This window comes from Pseudophryne corroboree, chromosome 6 (genome assembly GCF_028390025.1).
Source record: "Pseudophryne corroboree isolate aPseCor3 chromosome 6, aPseCor3.hap2, whole genome shotgun sequence".
Lineage (NCBI taxonomy): Eukaryota > Metazoa > Chordata > Amphibia > Anura > Myobatrachidae > Pseudophryne > Pseudophryne corroboree.
The window spans coordinates 66,456,462-66,465,320 of record NC_086449.1 but is presented as its reverse complement, the minus strand read 5'-3'; positions in this window follow the sequence as shown (position 1 = coordinate 66,465,320).

The window sequence follows — 8,859 nt, the reverse complement described above, 5'->3', positions numbered from 1 at the left end:
CAAATTTTGCTGGCGTTGGAAGATGAAGACGTGGAGCAGAAATGGGTAAGGTGGGTGGGGTTATAGCTGGAGTCACTGTGGTTGACGCACCAGACGCGCCTGATCCACGGAGAGTTGTCTGAATCCCATCCAGCCGAGTAGAGAGATCCTGGAGACAGCGGATGATGTGGCCCTGTGCAGCCTCCTGATGTTCTAGTCGGGCTGCCAGTTCTTGCATCGGCCTGGCCGCTTGATCCTGGTCTCCGGCTGGATACATTAGGTCAGTGCTTACTGTCACAACTGAGGGCCTGAGCTGACGGGAGGCAGCCTCAGTTGTAGGGGCTGAGATGTACCGGAACCTGGGAGGTTGTATCAGACCCCTGGACATGTAAGTAACATGAATAATAACTGCCCGAAGGCGTGACCACGACAACTTGGATAAAAGTCAATGATGTTTATTATGACAACTCCGCAACACAGCAGCAGTAAAAGAAAACGTAAAAGTCAGCAAAGAATAAATACAGTTCCTGGGTACTACAGGATGGCAGGAGCCACAGGGCACTGGTAGTGTGAGATAGTTCTTATGATCTTCTAGATGGAAAGTCCTTACCAGGCCCGACTGTAGCAATGGAGATAACCCAGGATTGTGCCAGCTGGTGTTCCAGGAAAAGCTGGGTTGCTGAAGATAAAACAGCTGCTGTGGATACTGGCTGGAACCAGACTGTTGTTAGCACGGAGTGGATACTGGCTGGAACCAGTTAAATAATAAATGAACTTGGGAGCGATGAAATATGAACTGAAATGTAGAACTTGAGAGCGGAGAAATAATAATACCGGTGGAGAGTGGTAAAGTGTAGAAAGGACACCGGCCCTTTAAGGGAAGCTGTACTCTGCTGGAAGCTGAGCTGGAAGCAGGTAAAGTTGTAGCTGGAAACAGATGAATCCACAATGGATTGGAGAGTCAGGCTACACCGCAGGTGGAATGCTGGTGCGGGTCTCTATGGTGGAAGTCTTGAGACAGGAGCTGGAACCTGGAAGACAATCACAGGAGAGAGACAAACAGGAACTAGGTTTGACAACCAAAGCACTGACGCCTTCCTTGCTCAGGCACAGTGTATTTATACCTGCAGCAAGGAAGGGATTGGCTAGGCAATTATGCAGATTATCAATACTGAGAACAGATTGGTGGAAATGATCAGCTGACAGAATCCAAGATGGCTGCGCCCATGCAGACACTTGGAGGGAAGTTTGGTTTGTAATCCATGTGGTAATGAAAACAGTAATGGCGGCGCTGGCCACCGGAGACAGGAGGCGCCAGGCTGACAGATGCACATCCAACCACGCGGACACAGCGGAGGCCGCGGCTGACGTAATCGCCACTCAGACACTCTGCATGCAGAAGTTCAGGGACGGCGGCGGAGGCCGCGGGAGACGCCATGCCAGGTGTAACATGGCGTTTACTGTGACAGCGTCCCAGAGTGACAGGAGAGGATACAGGAATGTACACATCAGGATAACAGATGGGATCCGGTCCTGGAGCGCTGAGCCAGCCTTAGGAGGCATCTGATGGGTAAGAAATGGCGTCCAGATACCCGGATCGTGACAAGCTGCGCTCAGGTTACTTCGCTAACACTTGCCTCCCGGTTGCCATGGCGACGTGGCAGCACAGAACAGGAGATCCTAACAGTACCCCCCCTTTGATGAGGGGTCAAAGAACCTTTACCACCGGGTTTATCGGGGAACTGCGAGAAGAAAGAGCGTATCAGTCTGGGGGCATGAAGATCACAACTCCGTACCCACGACCGCTCCTCCGGGCCATACCCCCTTCCAGTGCACCAAAAATGACAGCCGATCCCGAACCATCTTGGAGTCAAGAACCCTTTCAACAACAAACTCCCTCTGACCCGTATCAGAAGAGGAGAAGGTCTTCCACTGGAAGAAGGATTACTAACCGCCAGTTTTAAAAGGGAACAATGAAATGTTTTATTGATACCCAATGAACGGGGCAGATCTAACTGAAATGCCACCGGATTGATAACCCTGGTGATCTTATAAGGGCCGATGAACCGGAGGCCTAACTTATGAGATGGCTGTCTCAACTTCAAATTCTTGGTGGACAACCAGACGAAGTCTCCTAATTTGAAGCTGCAGGGTCTTCTCCGCTTATCAAAAACCCTTTTGATCACTAATGACACAGACACAAGGGCTTTCTTCACTTTCCTCCAAATACCCCTAAGGGCCGAAACCACAGAGGAACCACCAGGCGTGGAATCCAGGGGGTCAAAAGAATTGGCCTTAGGATGATGCCCATACACACAACGGAAGGGAGAGATCCCTGTAGCAGAGTGAGCCGCGTTGTTATAGGCAAACTCCGCCATGGACAGATGAGCAAGCCAGTCAGTATGACACTTGGAGACATAACACCTGAGGAACTGCTCCAAGGACTGGTTCACCCTCTCAGTCTGCCCATTAGACTGTTGATGGTAGCCTGATGACAAGCTCACAGAAATCTGGAGATCAGAACAAAATGCCCTCCAGAATTTGGCCACAAACTGGGATCCACGGTCAGAGACCACATCGAGTGGCAACCCGTGGAGGCGCACAACATGCTGCATAAATATCTCAGACAGGCGTCTGGCCGATGGCAACCCAACCAGTGGAACGAAATGCGCCATCTTCGAAAACCTGTCAACGACAACCCAAATGGCTGTCATCCCCGAGGATTTGGGCAAGTCCACCACAAAATCCATGGAAATGTGGGTCCATGGCTTAGATGGAATAGAGAGTGGATGTAATGGGCCGACAGGAACCCCTCTAGGAGTTTTATTTCGGGCACAAACGTTACATGCCCGAACCCACTGATCCACATCCCTAGCCACCGAGGGCCACCACACCGCCCTAGACAGCAACTCCCGAGTTCTGGCAATACCCGGATGCCCTGCCGACCTCTTGGCATGGAATTCCAGGAACACTCGCTGTCTTAACCTAGGAGGCACAAACAAGAGACCTACCGGAAGGTCTGGAGGAGCCTGCTCCTGTGCTCTAAGGACTAATGACAAGAGGTCCTGAGTAGTGCCCACTTTAATACATGATGGGGACACAATGGGCAATGGCTCCTTGGTGGTCTCTTGGACTGGAGCAAAACTCCGCGAGAGCGCATCAACCTTGATGTTTTTTGACCCAGGGCGATATGTTATCAAAAAATTAAAGCGAGCAAAAAACAAAACCCATCGTGCCTGCCTGGCATTGAGCCGCTTCGCTGAATCTAAATATGCCAGATTCTTATGGTCGGTGAGAATTGAGACCACAAACTTAGCCCCCTCAAGCCAGTGTCTCCACTCCCCGAGTGCATCCTTTATAGCCAACAATTCCCGGTTACCCACGTCATAATTCATCTCGGCAGACGAAAATTTACGGGAAAAGTAAGCACAGGGATGAAGGCGATTATCAGACACCCCCATTTGAGAGAGCACTGCCCCAATACCTATCTCAGAGGCATCCACCTCCACCACAAAAGGACGCTCTGGATCTGGGTGTCGCAGCACCTTGGCCGAGACAAATGCCCTTTTGAGACGGGCAAAGGCAGCTTTGGCCTCACAAGACCAGTGAGCAACATCCGCCCCTTTCTTAGTGAGTGCCACCAAGGGGGCCACTATAGATGAAAATCCAGCGATAAATCGTCTATAAAAATTTGCAAAGCCCAGAAAACGCTGAAGCGCCTTCAAACTAGTGGGCTGCACCCAATCCAGGACTGCCTGTACCTTAGAACCCTCCATTTGGAAACCTTCTGAGGAGATAATATACCCTAGAAATGCGATTTGCTGGACTTCAAATTCGCACTTCTCCAGCTTCGCCCCAAGCTGGTGGTCTCTGAGTTTCTGGAGGACTAAGCGTACATGCTTCCGATGTTCCTCCAGGGAATGGGAGAAGATTAGGATGTCATCTAGATAAACAACTAAGAATCTATCCAAATATTCCCTGACCACATCGTTCATGAATTCCTTGAAGACTGCCGGGGCATTAGAGAGCCCAAAAAGCATCACCAAAAATTCATAATGCCCTGAGTGGGTATTAAAGGCAGTCTTCTATTCATCCCCCTCTCTTATTCGGATTAGATTGTAAGCACCGCGTAGGTCAATCTTAGAAAAAATGGTGGCAGTACGAAGCTGGTCAAACAAAACCGAAATGAGAGGCAGTGGGTACGAGTTTTTAATCGTGATACGGTTCAATTCCCTGAAGTCGATGCAGGGTCGCAACGAACCGTCCTTTTTACCCACGAAGAAGAACCCCGACCCAGCTGAGGACTGTGAGGGTCTGATAAATCCCTTAGCCAAGTTCTCCTGAATGTACTCTGCCATAGCCTGAGTCTCAGGACGTGACAGGGAGTACAACCTGCTCTTGGGAAGCTTAGCATCCGGCAACAAATCAATGGCACAGTCATAGGGGCGATGGGGAGGTAGTACCTCCGCAACTTTTTGGGAGAACACATCCACAAAATCTGCATAACATCCTGGCAATCCTGGCAAACCTAGCTGCGAGAGCCTGACTGGAAGGCTCAAGCAACTCCTGAAACAATCACTACCCCAACTAAGAATCTCCCCAGAGGGCCAGTTAAATTGAGGGTTATGGGCCCTTAACCAGGGTAACCCCAAAACCAATGGGGCAAAAGAACAGACAGTCACATAGAAAGACAATTTTTCAGAGTGTGTGGCTCCTATAAACAAAGGAATTTGGCTGGTGCAGGAGGTAATTTTACCCAGGGACAATGGTTCCCCGTTTAACCCACAGATCTCAATCTCTGATGCCAAAGGTACTGAGGGAACAGAGTGTTCCAGGGCGAATTGATGGTCCATGAAAACCCCATCGGCTCCACTGTCAACAAAGGCCTCAGTCTTGACAGTTTGGCCGAGGATCTCCAAAGTCACCGGAATGAGAAAAGTCTTTTTGGGGAATTCTGACTTCTGGCCTGACAGGATATTTCCCATCACCCTCAGGCCCTGAAATTTTCCGGCTTTTCTGGGCATGATACTACAACATGACCTTTATTCCCACAGTACAAACACAAACCCTGCTGTCTCCTCCGCGTCTTCTCACGCGAGGAGAGGCGGGTAGCCCCAATCTGCATAGGCTCCTCGGAATATTCCTCAGAGTCTGAGGTTCCCTTGGGAAAAAAGGAAACTGCGGTCTCCCTTTCAAGCCTACGCTCTCTCAGCCGTCTATCCACCCGGATGGATAACTGCATGAGCTGATCTAAGCTATCAGGTGAGGGATATTGTACCAGTTGGTCCTTTATCTGGTCAAAAAGGCCCCTTCGGTACTGGTTTCTCAGGGCTGGGTCATTCCACTGGGTATCATGAGCCAACCTCCGAAACTCCGTACTATAAACCTCATGTGGCCGTCGCCCTTGCTTAAGGACCGTAATCTGAGCCTCGGCTGAGGCGATCTTGTCAGGGTCATCATACAAAATGGCCAGTGCCGTAAAAAAAGCATCAACACTTTTAAGCGACGGACAGTCAGGCTGCAACCCATATGCCCAGACCTGTGGGTCTCCTTGTAGCAAGGAAATAACCATGCCCACCCGCTGAATCTCCGACCCAGAAGACTGGGGCCTAAGCCTGAAATATAGCTTACAGCTCTCCTTGAAACAAAAGAACTGCGAGCGATCTCCAGAAAAACGATCCGGGAGATTTACTTTCGGCTCCTTAACCCCTGAACTTGCCGCTGCTGCTGCAGGAGCTCCGCTAGCGGCCTGCGGGGTGTTCATTTTAATGGATATCTCATTAAATTGTCGAGTCAGGACCTGCACCTGATCTACCACCTGTTGCAAAGTATTTTGAGGGGTATGCTCCATATTCCCACAAAATTTCAACAGGAGTAAGGCTGCTGAATATGTTACGCACACCAGTGCTAACAGGAGTATACCGGTGTATAAACAGAGAGGGATGCAAAACAAACGAACTCACAGACAGACTTGGGAGTATAACATAACATACACAGAAGGTGATGGAATAACTAATAAACACAAAGTGAACGGAGAAGCCCAAGGCTCAGGAACTGGGTGTCTCCCTAGTGTCAGGAATGCTCAGATGGAATAGAGCGGACAATGAAGCGAGATGTAATGATTTAACATGTGGAGCACCCGAAATGATGTTGCTAAGAGCAACAGAAAAAACCCCAAAGGGTTACCAACGGGTGTGGAAATAAACTCCTTGGTCAGAGATAGAAATATAGAAACAAGGAGAGTATCCACAATCCTAACCCCCACTTGCAGGGCACAGGTTCAGCTTACTGCCACTAAACTGACACCTTGACGCCCTGCACAGTGAGAGAGGATTAAGCAAGCAGGTCTGAGAGTACAGCCGCAAACCTGCTGGGTTCACAGAATAGCAAAAGAACCCCAGCAGGTTAAACAACTGACTCCAGTCTTACTGCTAGGTCCGGATTGGCAGAATGAAGTACCGAATTCCAAGGCCTATTTGCAGTATGCAACAAGTAAATACAAAGTCACACAGTACTAGCTAACTCTCTGGAACTGACTAACAAACAAAGATTCAGCAGCATTTGCTTAGCCTGAGAGGATGGTTTATATAGCAGGTGCTGTCCACGCCCCACTCAGACCTCACAGACTGTGAGCACAAAACCAGCGCCGGATTCCCTGCCGTGCAGAGCCTGTAACCACTGCACAGTAAAAACCCGGACCGGAGTATCAGCTGCGCTCAGGTTACTTCGCTAACACTTGCCTCCCGGTTGCCATGGCGACGTGGCAGCACAGAACAGGAGATCCTAACAGATTCAAAAAGGCACATGGAAGTTTTGCCTTATAAAGGGGAGGAATGGTTTGGGGATGGTCTTTCAGACCTCGTTTCCACGGCAACGGCTGGGAAATCATCATTTTTGCACCAGGTTACCTCACAGCAAAAGAAAGCACCGTATTATCAAGTACAGTCCTTTCGGCCCCATAAGAGCAAGATGGCTAAAGGCGCGTCCTTTCTGCCAAAAGGCAGAGGTAGGGGGAAAAAGCTGCAGCTTGCAGCCAGTTCCCAGGAGCAGAAGTCCTCCCCCGCTTCCGCTAAGTCCTCCGCATCACGCTGGGGCTCCACAGGCGGACCCAGGTACGGTGGGGGCCCGTCTCAAACATTTCAGCACACAGTGGGCTCGCTCACAGGTGGATCCCTGGATCATTCAGGTAGTATCTCAGGGGTACATGCTGGAATTCGAGACGCCCCCCCCCCCCGCCGTTTCCTAAAATCTGCCTTACCAACAACTCCCTCAGACAGGGAGGCAGTGTTAGAGGCTATACACAAGCTGTATCCACAGCAGGTGATAATCAAGGTGCCCCTCCTTCAACAAGGAAGGGGTTACTATTCCACAATGTTTGTGGTACCGAAACCGGACGGTTCGGTGAGACCCATTTTAAATTTGAAATCCTTGAACACATATATAAAAAGATTCAAGTTCAAGATGGAATCGCTCAGGGCGGATATTGCAAGCCTGGACGAGGGGGACTACATGGTTTCACTGGACATCAAGGATGCTTACCTGCATGTCCCCATTTACCTTCCTCACCAGGAGTACCTCAGGTTTGTGGTACAGGACTGTCACTACCAGTTCCAGACGCTGCCGTTTGGGTTATCCACGGCATCGAGGGTCTTTACCAAGGTAATGGCCGAAATGATGATACTCCTTCCAAAGAAGGGAGTTTTAATTATCCCGTACTTGGACGATCTCCTGATAAAGGCGAGATCCAAGGAACATTTGTTGGTGGGGGTAGCACTTTCTCGGGAAGTGCTACAAGAGCACGGTTGGATTCTCAATATCCCAAAGTCACAGCTGGTCCCTACGACACGTCTTCTGTTCCTGGGAATGATTCTGGACACAGACCAGAAGAAAGTGTTTCTTCCAGAGGAGAAGGCCAAGGAGTTGTCATCTCTAGTCAGAAACCTCCTAAAACCAGGACAGGTGTCGGTGCATCAGTGCACACGAGTCCTGGGAAAGATGGTAGCTTCATACGAAGCAATTCCATTCGGCAGGTTCCACGCAAGAACCTTCCAGTGGGACCTGTTGGACAAGTGGTCCGGATCGCATCTTCAGATGCATCAGCGGATAACCCTGTCGCCAAGGACCAGGGTGTCTCTACTGTGGTGGCTGCAGAGTGCTCATCTTCTAGAGGGCCGCAGATTCGGAATACAGGACTGGGTCCTGGTGACCACGGATGCCAGCCTTCGAGGCTGGGGGGCAGTCACATAGGGAAGAAATTTCCAGGGACTGTGGTCAAACCAGGAGATTTCACTACACATAAATATTCTGGAGCTAAGAGCCATTTACAATGCCCTAAGCCAAGCAAGACCCCTGCTTCAAAACCAGCCGGTACTGATCCAATCAGACAACATCACGGCGGTCGTCCATGTAAACAGACAGGGCGGCACAAGGAGCAGGAGGGCAATGGCAGAAGCCACGAGGATTCTCCGATGGGCGGAAAATCACGTGTTAGCACTGTCAGCAGTGTTCATTCCGGGAGTGGACAACTGGGAAGCAGACTTCCTCAGCAGACACGACCTCCACCCGGGAGAGTGGGGACTTCTTCCAGAGGTCTTCCAGATGATTGTAGACCGTTGGGAACGGCCAAAGGTGGATATGATGGCGTCCCGCCTCAACAAAAAAGATATTGCGCCAGGTCAAGGGACCCTCAGGCGATAGCTGTGGATGCGCTAGTGACACCGTGGGTGTACCAGTCGGTCTATGTGTTCCCTCCTCTGCCTCTCATTCCCAAGGTACTAAGAATAATACGAAGGAGAGGAGTAAGAACTATACTCGTGGTTCCGGATTGGGCAATAAGGGCTTGGTACCCAGAACTTCAAGAGATGCTCTCAGAGGACCCAT